Below are 20,190 nucleotides of genomic sequence, written 5' to 3'. Positions count from 1 at the left end.
TGCTGCTTTACAGCGAATGCAGCGCCGGAGACTCAGGTTCGATCCTGACTACGGGTGCTGTACTGTAAGGAGTTTGTACGTTCTCGCCGTGACCTGCGTGGGTTTTCTCCGAGATCTTCGGTTTCCTCCCACACTCCAAAGACGTACAGGTATGTAGGTTAATTGGCTGGGTAAATGTAAAAATTGTCCCTAGTGGGTGTAGGATAGTGTTAATGTACGGGGATCGCTGGGCGGCACGGACTTGGTGGGCCGAAAAGGCCTGTTTCCGGCTGTATATATATGATATGATATGATATGAACAGGGATTGTTAAATGTGTCAGGAGAAGCATGCTTAGCATATAACTAATTTTATAACTCCTTATAACTAATTTTCCAATTCCAGTAGCATCCTCAAATCTATTTTGCACCATTTCCAATTTAATGGGAGAAAAAGGGATACATTTTTACACTATTATAAAGGAACTCGGAATAGCTAGCCAAGTATCAACAGATATTCTTAGCAGAGTAAAGAACTGCAAGAATTGAAACAAACAAAGTTAAACCACATCAGTTTGAAGAAGGGTCTCGACCCGAAATGTCACCCATTCCTTCTCTCCAGAGATGCTGCCTGTCCCGCTGAGTTACTCCAGCATTTTGTGTCTATCTTCGAGTTAAACCTTACACGGTCATTTGAATTTTAAACAATGGCCACTAGATGGTACAAGCGTCCTGCAAAGCTTGGAATGAAAACTTGGGAAAAAAATGTTAGCCAAGAGATTTAATTGAGCATTTTAATTTATGATGTGTATGCGAGTACAGCACTGAGTTACAGTGCCCTCCATAATTGTATGGGACAAAGACCCATCATTTATTTATTTGCTTCTGTACTCCACAATTTGAGATTTGTAATAGAAAAATTCACATGTGGTTAATGTGCACATTGTCAGATTTTAATAAAGGCCATTTTTATACATTTTGGTTTCACCATGTAGAAATTAAAGCAGTGTTTATACATAGTCCCCCCATTTCGGGACACCATAATGTTTGGGACACTGTAGTCTGCGACCAGGTTTGCACTTTTATAGAACTTCATGAGTTCATAATGAACTATTAAACCCTGCTGCAGTAAATGACACATGTTCAAAGAATTCAGTCGCTGAGTAAAACCAGTAAGGATCAATAATTTAGGCTGCATGTTAATATTAAAGTAATTGAAGATGATTGTAGGACCGTGGTTTAAATGTTTTTAAAAATATGCCTAAAATGTGCACAAATTAAAATCACTGAAGGAGCAGTTTACCTTGGTGGTATATTTACTCTTCCATTAGCTTTTCATGAGAGTACTCCAGTTCTATTCTCTGATTTAAAATTGAAGATGCTAATCTCAGAAGATCTGCTAGCGTCTGTGAATTGAAAAGCAGAGTTGATACATAAGGTTTGCAGAGCACCTGTATTCAGTCTGCAGGAGTGACCCTAAAGAGAATTTCAGTCTCCGGAAGTGAGCAGGAACAAATCCAACTTCTTCAGGGTCTTCATATACCCAAAGTATTTCATACCTGGAAACAGTCGAGCAAATCTCTTCTGCACACTAATTTCTGTAAAAAAATGTAGACCACACAATGTAAACACGCTAACAATTATATGATTTTTTCTAAAAAGCTCCCATTAATGAACCAGATTATTTCTTGATCAATCTGGAATTATATCTTGCCAATTGTTATTTCTCAAAATGATGCCAATTCGCCATCAAAACCACAAAGCTACTACTTCAACAAAACCTTTGGGGAAAGAATTGGTGCCTGGACATCATACACTGATCCATCTGGCAAAGAAAAGTTGGTTGAGGCTGGAAATGCAATGTTTGCCAATCCACTTTTTCCAGGGCATGATACCATAATGAACAAGTGAAGGGTAGAGCAAGTGCATTCATAAAAGCATAAGAATTCTGCTGGTGTCCAGCCCACAGTGACACAAAGAACTGAGTTACAGAGCAGCTCAGCAAGACTGTACCCTGTTCTTGCAATATTTTTTCATTTAAGGCATTTCTGTGCAATCTGATGGACACATTCAGCATTGGTTCCACTTCCAAGTAATATTCATTTCACAGTTGCCCTTTTTACTGCTGGACGTGGTTGAACATGTGTATTGATGGACACAGCGATCTGTAACTGATTTTATTATGCACTCTTCACTTGGTTCCCTTATAGAATTATGAATATACTCTCAATTATTTTTTTCTGGATATATGCTAAATTTCAGCTTTAATTTCAAAGATGTTGCTTGTGGTTTATCTTATTTCTAGTGCTAGGTGCTATTACTGATGCCAACTTGAAGATGCCCTGATTAATTGTTCTAAACGGCATAGTGCTCGATGCTGCACAATATGTTTCGCAATGGTGAATCACTAGGCAATGAAAATCATTTCTCCAGAGAACTACAATACAGTATGTTGTGTGATGCACTGGACAAAGGCCAAGTTTTTTTTGTTTCTCTGAGGGGTGCAAATAGAAATGCTGCTCTAAGTTGGTTGTTGGAGTAAAACTGAGGTGAGTATATTATTTTTTAAATTAGTTCCATTAATAACATTTGAAGCTCTTTAATTGCCACTGAGTAGGTGATTGTTCTCCACCTTAAACTACAGTCTTGTGTTATGTTAAAATGAAGCAGATTGTGTTGCTGTTCGGCCTGTAGTTCTGAATAAGTCCTCAGGGCCTGACGGGATCTATCTCAATTATGCGAAGGGAAGCAAGGAGTGGATTACTAGAGCTCAAAGATTGTTTTACAATTTCATGAGCTGCTGGTATCAGATGTATGAAGAATAGTTAATGTTAATAATAATAATAATAATACATTTTATTTATATAGCGCTTTTCATATACTCAAAGACGCTTTACAGAGATTTTGAGAACATAGGGAAATGAATAAATAGATAAATAAGTAAATAAATAAATGAACAGAGAAAGGTGAGGTGACCTTCAGTGGTTGAAGGCAGTACTGAACAGGTGAGACTTCAGCGATGCTTTGAATGTGGTGAGTGTGGGGGAGTCTCTAACGGTTTGGGGTAGTGAGTTCCATAGGGTGGGAGCAGCGATGGAGAAAGCCCTGTCCCCCCAGGATCTGAGTTTAGTCCGGATGTGGGGGGATAGGAGATTGGCAGCGGCAGAGCGGAGGGTGCAGGTGGGAGTGTGCCTGTGGAGGAGGTCGGTCAGGTAGGATGGGGCCAGGTTATGGAGGGCTTTGTAGGTTATGAGGAGGATTTTGTACTGGATTCTCTGGGGGATGGGGAGCCAGTGGAGTTTATAAAGGACGGGGGTGATATGGTCACGGATCGAGGTGTGTGTGAGTAGACGGGCAGCGGAGTTTTGAATGTATTGAAGTTTATTGATGATTTTTGAGGGTGCGCCATAGAGGAGGCTGTTGCAGTAGTCCAGACGGGAGGTGATGAAGGCGTGGATGAGGGTTTCTGCAGCTGTGGAGGAGAGGGATGGACGGAGACGGGCAATGTTTTTGATGTGGAAGAAGGCTGTCTTTGTGATGTGTTTGATGTGTTTGTCGAAGGAGAGGGTTTGATCAAGGATGATTCCAAGATTCCGGATGTGAGGTGAGGTGGATACTGGGAGACCATCAATGTTGAGGATGAAGTTTTGGGTGGATTTGGTGAGCATTTTTGGACCAATGATGATGATTTCAGATTTGTTGCAATTGAGTTTGAGGAAGTTTGATTGAAGCCAAGATTTTATTTCAGTAATGCAGTTTGTCAGTGTAGAGTGTGTGGTGGAGGAGATTGACTTGGTGGAGATGAGGAGCTGGATATCATCGGCGAAGCAGTGGAAGTTGAGACCATGACGGCGGATTAATTGACCAAGGGGGAACAGGTAGAGGATGAAGAGGAGGGGGCCAAGGACTGAGTCTTGGGGGACACCTTGGGGGAGGGGAGCGGTGGGGGATTTACAGTTGTTAATGGAGATGAACTGGTGTCTGTCAGAGAGGTAAGATTTGAACCAGGATAGGGCTGTGCCGGTGATGTTAAGGGAGGTTTCAAGTCGGGTGAGGAGAATGGAGTGATTTATGGTGTCAAAGGCGGCGCTGAGGTCAAGTAGGATGAGGATGTTGAGGTTGCCAGCGTCGGAGGAGAGGAGAATGTCGTTTGTGATTTTGAGGAGCGCAGTTTCAGTACAGTGGTTTGAGCGGAATCCGGATTGGAAAGTTTCATACAGGTTATTGGTAGAGAGGTGGTATGGTATTGGTATTTGGTAAATGTTGTCCCCAAAAAGGGCACCAGGAATAAAGCTGGAAACCTATCCAGGTGATTCCAACATCAATGGTAAGGAAGTTGTTGAGATGATTGAGGTACAGGACCAATGTTCATTTGGAAAGCCAGAAACTCAGTTGGAATCAGCATAGTTTTGTTTAGGGATAATTATGTCACAGAAAATTGGGGGGGAAAAGCAGTGCCGTAGCCATGTTTACAAGGACATCAGCAATGTCCTTCATGGTAGGTTACTCCAGAAGGCTAAAGCACAAAGGATCAAAGGTGTAGATACGAGGAACTGCAGATGATCATTTACAAAAAAGGACACAAAGTGCTGGAGCAACTAAGTGGTTCAAGCTGCATCTCTGGAGAACATGGTTAGGTGACATTTTGTGTCGGGACCCTTCTTCATGATCCAAGATGTGTCAGCAAACTGGATCCAAAATTTGCTTGGTGATCATCGGATAATGGTGAATGGATGTTTTTCTGACTAAATTAGTCAGTAGAGTACTGTTGCAATTGGTGCCAAGACCTTCGCTTGTAGAAGATTGAAGTGACTTGGATGTAGAATGCTGATCGATTGTTTGGAGACAATGCAAAAATTGATGGAATCGTGATGGTCAAGAAGTTTAGTTTAAATGTGGAACAGGGTATTGATCAGCTGGAAGGCTGGGCAAATCAGTGGCAGATGGAATTTAATCTAGCCAAGTGTGAGGTAATGCAATTTGGGAGGTCAGGTTCTGGTAGGACACTCGGAGTAAATGGCAGGGACAAAAGTCCTGGACCTTAAAGCATGTCAGTTTGCAGTACCTGATATTGGACAGTGTGTTGTACTGGAAAACCAGTGAATTTCTGGTGGATCTGAGCTTACCTTACACCATGCTGGTTCTCCAGGAGCAGTTGACATTTCCCTCGGTGTGCATCCCTGAGAGCAGCTCATGCAGCATAGATTCCTGTGTAATGCATCTGCTTTGGGAGAACTTTGACAAATACCATTGCAATCCTGGACCTGCTGGACAATAATATAGCCTAGTACAGTGGTTCCCAACCTTTCAAATATAGCGACCCATTTTAGAACAAGCAATCATGAAGCGACCCCAACCCTTAAAATATCTTATATATACATTCGGTTTTTGTACAACAAACTGCCATATATTGCGATTATTGAATTATAGATTATTTATTCATAAAAAATTCCAAAGCTCCTACAAACATTAATTAATTGCAAATCAATTCAAAATTGTTCGAACACACAAATTTCCACCGTTATGTAAAATATGTTTATGAACTGACTTTAATGAGACGGCTGGTATTGCAGTTTTTTAGCTAGCAATTCTATCCTGGGCTCCGTTGTCGATATGGCACACCTCAAGTCGTCTTCCAGATTTAATTTATTTCGGTATTTGTTTTTAAGGATGAGAAGTTGGGAGAATGCTGCTTCACATAAGTAAGTTGTTGGGAAGGGCAATAAATTCCTTATCGCGATTTCTGATATTACTGGGAATTTTTGGAAACTTTTTGCCCAAAATTCTTGTAGTTGCAATTCACCAAACCATGATTTAGCTTCAAAATTGTTTTTTAAGTCGATGAACTCTTCTTCTGCTGCTTCAGGGATATTAGATACATTGGCATTGAATGGGTTGATTGTAAGGGAGAAAGATTTGCAACATTCATCAGGAAAATAACTTCTTAATCGAACAGTAAGAATTTCCAAATGCTCTTGTATCAAGCTATATAAGTCATCGATGTTAATTTCATTTGCCGCTTCTTCAACAAATTGGACAAGTGTTGGGAACATGTATAATTTCTTATGGTTAATTTTGGTGATCCAGAGTTCCAATTTCATTTTGAAAGACGATATGTTTTCAGACAAAGATATTATCGTACTTTCCTTACCCTGTAATCCTGTATTAACACTATTAAATATCTCAAAAATGTCGACCAGGTATGCCAATTTGCACAACGTAAATTCATCCGTCAACAATGATTCATATTCGCTTGCATTTTGAGAATCGAGAAATATTTGAAGCTCTCCTCTTAATTCAAAAAATCTCTTCAACGCCTTTCCTTTCGAGAGCCATCTTACCTCTGTGTGAAACAATAGTGCTTCATGCGTTGATCCCAAATCCTCACATAAAACTTTGAAGAGCCGTGTTGCAAGTGGCCTTGATTTAACGACATTTACTGCTTTAATCACTCGGTTAAGCACTTCTTTCAATGGTTCAGGTAACGTCTTGGTAGCTAATACTTGTCGATGAATCATGCAGTGAGTCCCAATTACTTCTGGAGTCACTTTTTTAACCAACGATTGGAAGCCAGACTTACAGCCGAGCATTGCAGGTGCCCCGTCAGTACAAACTCCGCATAATTTCTTCCATTCAATTGAATGTTCATTAAAGAAATCATCAATTAAATCAAAAATATCAGCAGCAGTAGTTGAAGTTTGCAGAGGCTTACAACACAAGAATTCTTCTTTAATTTTTTCATTTTTATAATAACGAACATACACAAGAAGTTGTGCAAAGTTTGTCACATCAGTAGTTTCATCAAGCTGTATGCTGAACAGCCCAGTTGGAGTTTCTTTTAATTCTTGAATAATTTGGCATAAAATATCCTCGGACATATCTGTTATCCTTCGTTTTACCGTATTGTTTGACACGGATAGAAGCGATAATTTATTTACCGCTTCAGGACCGATCATGAGACGTACAATATCTTTGGTGCATGGAAAAATAAGATTCTCAGCTATTGTGTGTGGCTTTTTAGCACGTGCTATTCTTAATGCAACCGTGTATGAAGCTTCAATGGCGGCTACATTTTTGTTTTGAAATAATCCACTGCTATCAAGCCGGCGGCTTTTGACACCAACAACTTTTGCTTTAAAAAAGTCAATACTTTTATCTTTCAAATCAGGGTGCTTAGTTTCGAGATGTCTTTGAAGTTTAGCTGGTTTCATAGACTCGTGAGCAAGAACTTCCAAACATACTACACACTGTGGTCTTTCCACACCTGCATTAACTATGTCAGTGAATCCCCATTTCAAGAAATCATCACTGTACTTTCTCTTTCTTACACTCATTTTTAAAGGGTTAAGAATCACTCGAACAAAACTAACTACGTGTCACTGCAAGCGCGCGTACAACACTAGGTAAGTGGGAGGAGCGACAGCGGTGGCGCGACCAAGACAAAACAGAAACCAAACATGTTCAATACTGGCTTGAGTGACAACACGTTGTGTTGAGTGACTTAGGGAACTGTTACATTTAGTTTCATAGTATGAATTTATATAACTATCTTAATATGCATTTCACCGTGTTTTATATAATATTCATATCAGCTCAAAATCATTTAACGACCCCATGGCATTGGTGTCGCGACCCCGTTTGGGGTCGCGACCCACAGGTTGGGAACCACTGGCCTAGTAGATGGATGACTATCTCCTTTGCGAATGCAGCCATTATGAGGATACTATTTAGTGTCACTGATTCTCTGAATGTGCAAGAAAGATCTAATCAGGGCCCTTTTCTCCACCAGCAGAGCCAGATCTTGACCCTTGCTTGAAAACTTAGCTGATGAGGCATTTTACTGAGGGAAATGTGAAACCGGAGCCACCATTTCCATCTGCAAGTCTCTGATGTCAATGCAATCATGTATAGTCTTTTTGCTGACTAGATAGCACGCAACAAAAAAAAAGCTTTTCACTGTAGCTCACTACACTGACAATAATAAACTAAACTAAACTCTGCCTGATTGATCAAACTTATTCTTTAAAATATATTTAATGTTGAGACAGGTGGTGTGGTCTGGTCTCATTAAAAGGAATATTATGTGGCACCATAACCAGACCCATCCTTCATAAAGCTGAGGACAAATAAAACCTCAGCATACAATGACACTTGATATTGGTTTATCCGGAATCTATGCAGAAGTGCATAAAAGTGCCAAGCTACGTCCAAACCTTTTTCTAGAGGTTTGTGTATAGAGGTACTGCATAACCAATCCATTTTGGAACTGCAAATAAGCTGGCAAAGGTCTCTGATGACTGCTACGGTGCAGTCAATGTTGAGTCTGGGCTACACATGCAGCAAGTAGAGACCTCAACTATTGATTGCATTCTTTCCTGTGTTTGAGACAGAACACGTGCCAGAATACAATTTTTCTGATTTCTTTATCTCTTAAATTCCACCCAGTTCTCTGGTGCATGATGAGTCCACCAAACCATGTTATTGGCATCATCTTGCACCAGAGAGTGAATGGACAAAGGATTAGTAAGACCATTTGCAAAAGAACATGGCTGTCGTACATGCTCACTCTAGAAGTCAATTGGTTGCAGGTCAAGAAATGGGCCCATACTGAGTCAAAGTAGAAGACAGGAAAATGCTACACGGAGGCTTTGACGTATATACATATGCAGGCCAGTATGTTAATTCCCTTCCTGATGGGCTCAACAAAAGATTCTAGTTAACACACAAAGAAGACTGAGAAGAGAGGGCATCTAGATTAAATCAGGTATTTTTCTGTTTCCATCAATGTATTTGGGCAGTGCCACTGAGGTGAGTTGTATCTAGCTGGGGATTCTCACTCCAAATTCTGGTCCAAGCGGACTTGGGATGTATCCATAGCAAGAGGATTTGCGTATAGGAATAAGGAGGTCCGACTACAGTTGTATAGGGCCCTGGTGAAACCACACGTGGAGTGTTGTGTGGAGTTTTGGTCTCCTAATTTGAAGAAGGACATTCGTGCTATTGATGGAGTGCACCGTAGGTTCACCAGGTTAATTCCCGGGATGGTGGGACTGACATATGATGAAAGAATGGGTCGACCTGGCTTGTATTCACTGGAATTTAGAAGGATGAGAGGGGATCTTATAGAAACATATAAAATTCTTAAGGGATTGGACAGGCTAGATGCAGGAAAAATGTTCCCGATCTTGGGGGTGTCCAGAACCAGGGGTCACAATTTAAGAATAAAGGGTAGACCACTTGGGACTGAGATGAGGAAAGACATTTTCACCCAGAGAGTTGTGAATCTGTGGAATTCTCTACCACAGAAGGCAGTGGAGGCCAATTCACTGGATGTGTTCAAGAGAGAGTTAAACTTAGCTCTTGAGGCTAACGGAATCAAGGGATAGGGGGAAAAAGCAGGAATGAGGTACTGATTTTGGATGATCAGCCATGATCATATTGAACGGCGGTGGTGGCTCGATGGGCTGAATGGCCTACTCCTGCACCTATTTTCTATGTTTCTATGTTCATCCTTACCTTCATGTATTTCATATTCCCAATTAGCACAAGGCTCTCTGAGACGTTTGCAGCTTACAGTACATACTTGATATGGATGAATTACCAAGCTCAATATACTTGAGTCGAGTGGTGATGAATTTGGGTGGAATCTTAGAATCCATCATTAAATGGGAATGTGTCACCAATTTCTGAGTTCTGTGCTGTTTTTACTGGAGATGAGGGTGATAATTCCCTTATTGAGCTGACATTCTGCCTGCAAGAAGTGTAATGTGGTCCTGCAGGTCTCGTTTCATGCAGTCTAATCGTCATTGAATGTAAATTGCCTCAAAAGAATGCACTGGCCTTGTTGGCCTAGACTCTCCTTGTCATCAAAACCTGAAATGAAGGACGGGGAGTTCTGGGAAGCTCTGCTGCCTGTGCCTTAGAGATTGTTGAACCCAGCATAGAAGAATTTGCAGATGCTTAAAGTTGTTAAATGTCAAGGGGAGGTATTTGAATTTCTCCTTGGAGGTGGTCAAGACCCTGTGTGGTATGGATGTAACTTGCCACTTAACAAATCAGGCTGTCTCCGTTCTGCTTCATTTGTTGAAGGGTTGTAGATGGAACTGCCAAAAGGTGGCAGCCTGAGTTAGCAGGAAATTATCTAAGCCAATGCAAACATCACCTTTCTGGCTTTTATGCTGGGGGAAAAAGGTAATTGTTGAAGAATTTAAGGCTGGGACATTGTGAGCTTTTGGAGTTTCATATAATTGTCATCCAAAATCACAGCAACTTCTTTTGTTCTGGATATAACGCCAGCCATTCTGACTGTTTTCCTTTTTCATTCCCACGAACTTCAGTTCCACCATTGCCACATTTGCTATCGTGATTTGTTGACAAGACATAACTGGGTGATCTCATGTAGTTGCAGCGATGACTTTGTTGTAACGCTGCTGCATTAGCTTGTTCAGATGCACAGCTATGTGCAGATCACACCTTCAGCACTGCTGTCAAGGTGTTGTCACAGGACCACAGTGTCATAGATACATCAGGGAAACAAGCCATTCGACCCAAAGAGTCCATGCCATAACCTATTTACACAAATCCTGCACTAATCCCATTTATTCTCCCTGCATACCTACCAACTCATCGCACATTCTACATCTCACCAGCACATGAGGTATTGTGCAATGGCCAATTAACTTGCCAATCTGCGTTCTTTTGGATGTGGGAGGAAACCAGAGGATCTAGACTAAATCTATGCAGTTACTGAGGAACGCCACTCAGACAGCACTGGAGGCCAGGATTGAACCCTGGTTGCTAAAGTTGAGGGACAGTTTTTTCAGGCATTTATCAGGGCCACATTTGCCAAATTGATTTCCCTGAATGTGTGCTCGGATTTGTTCCTGTCCTCTAGTGTGGGATTTATTCCTGTCCTCTAGTGTGGCCCTCCACTCTTTCTAGGAGTTCTGTCTGCATTTTCAATGAAGATAAACACTAAATATTTGTTTCATTCTTCCACCATTTCCATGTTTCCACAAAATAATTCCAGTTTCAACCTGCCAAATCCTTGCATTAATTGTAGATATTTTTTCAATATCTATAGAGGAACCTACAATCTGCCTTTTATGTAAAGGTGGCACAATTGTTCAGCAGTAGAGTTGCTGCCTTGCAGTGCCAGAGACCCGGGTTTGATTTTGACTTGCAGATGTTGTCTGTAAGGAGTTTGTACTTCTCCCGATGTCCGTGCTGTTTCCTCCTGACGCTCTGGTTTCCTCTCGTATTTCAAAGACATGCAGGTTTGCAGATTAATTGGCATCTGTAAATCGTCCCTTGTGCCGGTTTCCACACTGTATCTCTGAACTAAACTAAACTATTCTCACTTGCAAACCTTGTATTCTACTTTCCCTTAACAATGCCTTGGTCTTCTTTTCCAAATCCTCAGGCTTATTGCTTTTGGCCACTTTTAAGACTTTCTCTTTGATTAGTTTTCCTTTTTTTTTAAAATCCTGAAGAGGTAGGTATTACTTGTGAACTTTGTATTCATTTAAAAGTTAACTATTGCTGATTTCATGACATACCGTTTAATATAGTTACCCAAGCTACTACAGCTAACTCACCTTCATGGTTTTATTTATTCAGACTGAAGACCTTGTTCCAGCTCACTCCCGCACTGGCACTTCCTTCACAGAGCTGCCAGGAGGGTTGTAAAGTCAAATTCATTGTCATGTGGTGCAGATACAATGAAAATCTTGCTTGCAGCTGATCGCAGGCATATGGACTCGGACAACACATGAGAACATTAAATTATTCATAACTTAAAACAAGACCAAGAAAAAGACTCTGCAAGGCATTCATTAGTACAAAAAAACACAATTGGATAGCCATTCCACGGTAGTGCAAGAGGTGGTCCATAGTGGATTGGAGTTACTCCCAGTCTTCCACCAATTTGCTCCTACTCTTTACATAACATTCTCTTATGACCACTACATCCTCAAGACCCCTCAACTGCCAAGTCAACAAATAACCTCTTGTCATTTTACAATACAAGGGTAAAATAGTCCCCTGAGATTTTTTACATTCATCTGAACAGGAAGAAATGGTTTGGGTTCATTCCAGATCCCGATGGGAGCCCTTTTGACGAGGCAGCATTCTCGTAAAGCTGCTGTGAAGTATCTGGGGAAGGATTTTAATGTTATGTTATGTGTTTAAATCCTGTAGCAGTAAACCTTTCAGCAGAAATGAAGGAACACTGAGCTAATCTGGCATTGACGGAAGGCAGGTCTGCCCTGCAGTTGGAGTGAAACAGCTAAAATCTAATTCGCTTTGGGAAATATGAATCATTCCTCGCAAAGTGTGTGCAAATAACCCGCTCACCCAAAGTATATCCAACCAGGTGATGATGACAGTAATGCACAGGGTGCGTGATCTTTTCCTTTCGAGATTGTTCAACAGATACAAGAGACTCTCTAATACCTTTCCTGATAAGACCAGTAATCTGGATTTAGAAGTTAAATCCTTGTGGATGCATTAGCAGGACTGACCCATTTATATTTGCTACAATTTGCAATGATATCTTAAATTAAATTGTGCATTTGGCGTACAACTGGATATTGCACGGAACCATACAGCCTTTTTAAACAATAAAATATTATTTGTTTCTTTATTTCTGGAAATTGTCTAAACTGACAGCAGTATTAGATCTCCCTGATTGCAAACTGGATTAAGGAAAGCTCGCCTTGTTGATCTATTAGTTTTTATTAAACTGAGCATGACAGATTTTTAATGCCTTGGGAGTAATCATGTACAAAATACGAAGGGACATGTTACGCAAGAACATGAGGTCAATGACGAACATCATTGAACCCGTGTTTCATGAATGTTTGCTTTCTTTTGCAGTTTAGGACAGATTAAATATACAAGGTATTTCGTTTTTTAAAATATATAAAAATAACAATTGGAGACTGGCCGGGAGAATGATCCAATATCAGGCACACGACAGTAGGTAGTGGATTACTGAGGGACGAATCATGGGGCGCTGGGCCTGAGGGTTGATTTTAGCATTGTTAAACATGTCTGGTAATTATTCGAGTAAACTGCTTCTCTGTTACACTTATGTTGTTGAGTTTTCACAGCCTTTGAGCATTTTCTGTAGGAAGGTATTTTTCCTTCTGCTGCCAGTTTCAGGAAAAAGAAAGAAATTTATTAATTTGTATGTATTTTCAGACTAGAGATTTTGGCTTTCTGTTCTACCTTAAAGTCGCCTACAAGGCAATCATACTTCATATTTATGGACTTTCCAAATAAAAATTTCATCTTTTAGTTTAGTTGTCATTCCCTTCAAGGACCACTCGCACTACAGTCACACCCTCTTCTCCCCTCTCCATCGGGCAGAAGATGCATGGAAGTACCTCCCACAAGATTCAAGAACAGCTTCTTCCCTAGTGTTATCAGACTATTGAATGGACCGCTATTCAGCTAAAGATGTATTCCTGATCTCCCAGTGGACCCTGCATTTTCTCTGTAACATTATATTCTGCACTCCGTTTAATTTCCCTTTTAGCATTATTTGTTGCAAGTATGGATTAATTGTACTCAAATATAGGGTGATTTACCTGGATAGCATACGAAACAAAATTCTTCACTACCACAGTACACCCGAAACATCGTCTGGCTCTTTTTCCCTCTTCAACTGCTGTCTGACCTGCTGAGGTCCTCCATCTACTTGTGTTTTGATCAAGATCCCAGCATCTGGAGTTTCTTGTCTCTATGGTGTGCTTGCCTTCATCAATAGGGGCAATGAATATAAGAATTAGGAAATCATGTTGCGGCTTTATAAAACTTTGCTTAGGTTGCGTTTGGTGTACTGTGAACATTCTAGTTTCAGGAAGGGTGTGGAGGATTTGGAGAAGGTGCAGAGGCGATTTACGAGAATCCTCCCTGGATTAGAGGGTGTTAGCTATAAGGTTGGGCAAATTTGGATTGTTTTCTCTCGAGCATGGGAGGTTGATGGGGGAGACCTGATAGAGATGTATGAAATTATGACAGGCATGGATAGGGTAAACAGAACCTTTCTTCCAGGATGGAATTGTCAAAGACTAGAAGAGATATGCGAGGCAAGTTTGTTTTTTTTACACAGAGAGGAGACAATTATTTTAACTTGGCATCATGTTCGGCACAGACATTGTGGGCTAAAGGGCCTGATGATGTGCTGTACTGACCTATGTTCGATGTTCCCTAATATTTCTGTAATGGTGTCTCATGGTGATAAACAATAAACACTATTTGAATATTTTTAGACAAATTAGCCATAGTGTAGACTGTGGAATTTCGACCCCTTTCATCTTAAATTCAGTGTGGAGCAGAACAATCTTAATTTTTTGGGGAATCCCGTCTTGCTAAACGAAATGACCTCCACAAAATGCCAAGAATGAGGAAAAATGTGGAACGGCTAAAGCCTTTCTTTCTCAATGCAATCCGTGTTAAAAACTAAAGCTATAGAAGTACAATACGTAATATTCAACTAGAGTCATCATAGGCTGAGTTAACGATTTTTGGAAACACTGTAAATTACTGGAGTCCAAGCATTTCCTAGGTGAAAAACCTTTAGCTGCTTTTGTTTATCACAAACTTTCAGGCGACATGGATATAGAGACACAAAAAACTACTGATAGTGGAATTGTGAGCAAAATATTAATATAGAGTGGGGTATAGATGACTCAAGCCCTCTTCAGAGTTATAATGTGTGATTCAGGAGCGATAAACACAAATAGGTAAGTGGTTCTTCTTCAAAAATCATCAAGAAAGCTAACTCGCTTCCACGTAACTGGCAAGTCTTGGTATGAAGGAGTAAGGCATTATAGACGGCTCTTCGCTATCTCCGCAGCTGGACACTGAAAAGACCGAGCAGCAGTTAATGGAAAAGTACCGCAGGCTTATGGCACGTGTTAGTGCTTCACGTCACCCCTTCTGTGGGTTCAAGTGTCAAAGCAGTTGTTGAAGGAAATGCAGCATATTGAGCAAATTTACATTTTCAGTGAAATGCAGCACATGACGGAAAGGAATTTTATTTGTGGTTCAACACTGATTTGACAAAGACACTTTGCACCAATGGAGGCTGGATTCAAGGGCATTGCAACTAGTTCATATTTAAATAGTAACGGGGTAATTGCATTGCTATCGTAGACTGAAAGTGAATGTTTCCCTTCAAATACTTTTGGTATAGATTTTCTTGATCCCAATGAAAAGACCCCTCACTTCTAAAATCGTATGCTTTTTTTACCTACTGATCACCCAATGTTCTTTGGAATTGAGAGAATAATTATATAATCCCTATGAATCAACCTTATCCCTGTATTATTGATTTTATATTTGCGTTCATTGAAAGAATACCTAGATATCTACTGGTTTCCCGTAATAATTACGCAACTCCTGAAATTGTGCAATATATGATTATTGAGTTTATGAACATTAAGTTCTGTCCTGGAAGGTCCTGCTTTCAAAAAACATGGGGTGGAATTTTAATGGGGCGCGTTGAGCAGTGAAAATACTGAGGGCAAATCCATCCTTTCATCTCAGTTGAAGTGTTCAAATGAAAATGATATATATTTTAACACTTAGCATTGCTCTTTTACCTAGAGAGGCTTAGATCGGATATGTTCTGTTGCTTAATGAAATGCAGTTCTTTGTTGATAGTATGTGGTATATATTTGGTGGCACAGCTAGTAGAGCTGCTGCCTCTCAGTGCCAGAGACCTGGGTTCAATCCTGACTTTGAATGCTGTCAGTGTGGAGTTTGCATGTTCTCCCTGTGACCATGTGGGTTTCTTCCGGGTGCTCCGTTTTTCTTCCACATGCCAAAGATGTGTGGGATTGTAAGTTTTTTGGCCTCTGTAAATTGCCCCTCGTGTGTAGAAAGTGGACGTGAAAACGAGATAACATAGAATCAGTGTGAACTGGTTATCGCTGTTTGGTGTGGATTTGGTGGGCCGAAAGGCCTGTTTTCATGCTGTATCTCCAACCTAGACTTACATAGAACCCTGGAGAGAGCGCAACAGGACAATTTTGCATCCAAGTAGCCAGTTTGCCTTAGATCCCAGGTATCTTGGCCTTCTCGACCAGCCCACCATGCAAGACCTGTCAAATGGTCTACTAAAGTCCACATCGACAACAAATCCAGCCTTACCCCAATCAATTACCTTAGTTAAATGAAATATAAAAAGCAATAGAGATGGGTGAGACCAAACTGGAAGAATCTTGCCAAAGTCTGATAGATAAAATTAATCTCTGCCGCCATAAACCTGGGAATTACACACAATCAATACACAAATCACATTGTTGTTTTATTATTATTTTCTATGTCCAAGTGCCTGTGGTGTTGCTGCTAGCAAGATTTTCATTGCACCTGTGTCTCACCATAGATGTGCCAAATGACAAAAAACCTGACTTATTCTCAGGACGAATTAAATTACATTCGCTGGAGATATCTTTTAATTTTACCACGGTTTAGGATATGAGACGGACTCCTTGAAACACAAGTATACGATAATCTTCAGATTTCAAATCCCCTCAAAGTGCTTCAGAATAGATTTTTGTCAAATATTAAGCCATCTCTAATCACTGCAGTGAGGACGTGCAAAACAATGATTTTCTTTTCAAAAAGGAAGCATTTTCTCCACATTCCAGGAGGTCCTGACATAAGCTGGGGGCAATGCTTATCAGGGAGTGGGTTGCTGCTTAATCCACCACGACAGTAGGGCTGGAGGGCCTCAATGCTGAGTTCATTGCTAGTCTGACCAGATCGTGGCAGATTTTTCTTTTCTCTTTGGTACCTCCTAATTGTTCTTTTTTAAGATTTAAAGATATAGCATGGAAGCAAGCCTTTTGACCCACCAAGTACACACCAGCCAGGGATAAAATTAGAAAATTCAATGTTGGGTAACTAACTCACCCCCACCCCCTTCATCCCCATTTTCCTTTCTCCACCCCGCCCCTCCCCTGTGCCCCAGCTGGACACGCACCTATTTCTCCGTTCCCTCTCCCATTCCACTGACATTCTTTCCTCTCGCTTCACAATTTGCAACTCTTCAACCCTTTTGTCCCACAACCCCTGTCTTTTCATCCCAGGGCTTTGTCCAAACACCTGCCTATTTAAAAAAAAACATCGCCCGAAGAAGGGTCTCGACCCAAAACGTCACCATTCCTTCTCTCCAGAGATGCTGCCTGTCCCGCTGAGTTACTTCAGCTTTTTGTGTCTGTCTTCAGTTTAAACGAGCATCTGCAGTTCCTTCACATCACCTGTATCCACCTATTACTTTCCAGACTTTGTCTTGCCCCTCCACTCTTCCAGCTTTCTTTGTCTCTCTCTCCCCCCCCTCCCCCAACTGTCTCGATCCAAAATGTCACCTATCCATGGCTTCAAGAAATGCTGCCTGACCTGATTAGTTACTCCAGCACTTTCTAGCTTTTTTGTAAACCATCATCTGCAGTTTCTTATTTCTACATTCTCAGACATGGAAGGATATGGCACAGTACAGGAAAATGGGATTAGTGTAGAGTGCCAAAGAGCCTGGTTTTAAGATTCTCTGACTCTGACTTTATCCAGTAAGAGGAGAGATGGGCATATCTGCCCTTTCTTGCTCTGTGCTGTTACCAACTTACCAACATTAGAAAATTGTGTAAGCGGGAACTGCAAATGCTGGTTTAAACTGAAGATAGACACAAAAAACTGGAGTAACTCAACGGGACAGGCAGCATCTCTGGAGAGAAGGAATGGGTGACGTTTTGGGTCGAGACCCTTCTTCAGACATTATAAACTTACCAGCTTCAGCTCAATAAACAAAAAGATATATGCCGTGGATAGTGATTATAGATGGAATTGGAAGAAGAATTAAAAAAACAAATGCAATGATCTACATATAAAGGAAGTGGATTCTGATTGCAGGTTCTTGCAGTAAAGCCACAAATGCATCTCTTGGTGCGAAGGAGATGAACCATCTGAAAATGACCCTCAAGGAATAGTCCACATTCAGCTGCTGGCAGATCACATGCGGGGAAATATCCGCCTTTACAGTCATGTGGGTCACACGCAGAAGATGGTTTTCAGATTCCTCAGTGGCCTGCCATCAACACCTCACTGCTTGTTTAAGATTCAAAATTGAAAATGCAATTCGAGCTGTTGGGAGAGGTTGAACAGGCTAGGACTCTATTCCTTGGCACACTGGAGGATGAGGGGTGATCTTGTAGATGTGTACAAAATCATGAGACGTATAGATTGGGTAAACACACACAGTGTCTCTTGCCCAGTCGAGGAATCGAGAACCAGAGGACATAGGTTTAAGGTGAAGGGGGAAAGATGTAATAGGAACTTGAAGAGTAACCTTTTTACACAAAGAGTGGTGGGTTTATGGAATTTACTGCCGGAGGAGGTAGTTGAGGCAGGTGCTATCACAATGCTTAAGAAACATTTAGACAGGTACATGGATAAGATAGGTTTAGAGGGACAATGGGCAAATGCAGGCAGGTGGAACTAATGTAGATGGAACATGTTGGTCATTGTGAGCAAGTTGGGCTGAAGGTTCTGTTTCCATGACGTACGACTATAAAAATGTAGATGGGTACATAGATACAGGGATATGGGCCAAAAGCAGGCAGGTGGGACTAGTGTGGGTGGGACATGTTGGTCAGCGTGGACAAGTTGGGTCGAAGGATCTGTTTCCATGCTGTATGACTCTGTAACTCCATGACTATTTGAATGATCATGCAAAAAAAGCTGCAGTTGATTGGGTGCCGTTTTGAACAGCCATGCTTCAGGTTAGGTTTAAATTACTCTTTGTTTAAACATGTTTGTTCACTAGCAGCATGTGAATGAAAGGACAGTAATTAAATAAGATTTATTTAGCACAAGTGCAACGGCAGTTTTTAGATATTTGTCAAAGGCTATGGCAGAAATAGTGACAGCTTTTCCCAAGCAGAAGTGCTTGGGTTAGTCCCCAGCAAGTGAACACCTGGCAACCTTTGTCATGACAAAATGATTTAATACACATCATTCGTAAGTAACCATCCTCCATCCACATGTTTCTGTGAAAATTACCCTTAATTAAGTGGAAGAAGTTGCTGTGATTGGTTCGGTTTACTCAGCTCTTGCAAAGCTAGCAGGTTGGTGAGTAAAACAAGAGTCCAAGCTCATGCGAGATTTTAATCATTAGCCGAATTCTCAATTTAATTTAATTTCTTTTTGTTCCCCTATCATATTAGTTCCAATCGCTTCTATGTATTGTGCGCGCACACACACACACACACACACACAGGTACAGATCTGCAACTGGTTCCAACTTCAACCTGAGGAGTGGACTGGAACAACCATTGACTTGGCAGAAATATTAGCACATGGATAGTGGAAGCTGTCTATTCCTGTTGAGTAGATGGCTTTGTGCGTCATTACATCTGCCGCCCATGTGCACTTCTTTAATGGCTTGGGAACATTGACAGGTGTTGGTTAAATACTTAAGCTTGTATGTGTGTGAATGAATTTTCACCACTTTTTTATTTATTCTTCTATCAGCATATGTGTATTCCTGGCAAGGCCAGCATTTATTGTCCTTGAGAAGGTGATGGTGAACTGTCTTCTCAAACTGCTTCAATCATTCTGGTGAAGGTACTCGCACAGAGCTGTTGGAAAGGGAATTTCGACCCAGTGATAAAAAAGGTGATAGACAATAGACAATAGGTGCAGGAGGATGCCATTCGGCCCTTCGAGCCAGCACCGCCATTCAATGTGATCATGGCTGATCATTCTCAATCAGTACCAAGTTCCTGCCTTCTCCCCATACCCCCTGACTCCGCTATCCTTAAGAGCTCTATCCAGCTCTCTCTTGAATGTATTCAGAGAATTGGCCTCCACTGCCTTCTGAGGCAGAGAATTCCACAGATTCACAACTCTGACTGAAAAAGTTTTTCCTCATCTCAGTTCTAAATGGCCTACCCCTTATTCTTAAACTGTGGCCCCTTGTTCTGGACTCCCCCAACATTGGGAACATGTTTCCTGCCTTTAACGTGTCCAACCCCTTAATAATCTTATACGTTTCGATAAGGTCTCCTCTCATCCTTCTAAATTCCAGTGTATGCAAGCCTAGTCGCTCCAGTCTTTCAACATATGACAGTCCCGCCATTCCGGGAATTAACTAGTAAACCTACGCTGCACGCCCTCATTAGCAAGAATATCCTTCCTCAAATTTG

At 41.1% G+C, this 20,190-nt stretch overlaps 1 protein-coding gene across 1 annotated transcript in view; it reads left to right on the top strand.

Annotated features, from left to right (window-relative positions):
• The first annotated feature begins 2,417 nt into the window (after window positions 1-2,417).
• LOC144601768 (sodium-coupled neutral amino acid transporter 3-like) overlaps window positions 2,418-20,190 on the top strand; it is a 155,696-nt gene continuing 137,923 nt past the window's right edge. Inside the window, exon 1 of the mRNA XM_078414160.1 lies at window positions 2,418-2,526. The gene's annotated coding sequence lies outside the window, so the exon portion shown is untranslated. The remainder of the gene's footprint in view (window positions 2,527-20,190) is intronic.

Source organism: Rhinoraja longicauda, chromosome 17 (assembly GCF_053455715.1).
Source record: "Rhinoraja longicauda isolate Sanriku21f chromosome 17, sRhiLon1.1, whole genome shotgun sequence".
NCBI classification, from domain to species: domain Eukaryota; kingdom Metazoa; phylum Chordata; class Chondrichthyes; order Rajiformes; family Arhynchobatidae; genus Rhinoraja; species Rhinoraja longicauda.
Note: the sequence above shows the minus strand (reverse complement) of the source record. Positions and strands in the feature narration are given on the sequence as shown.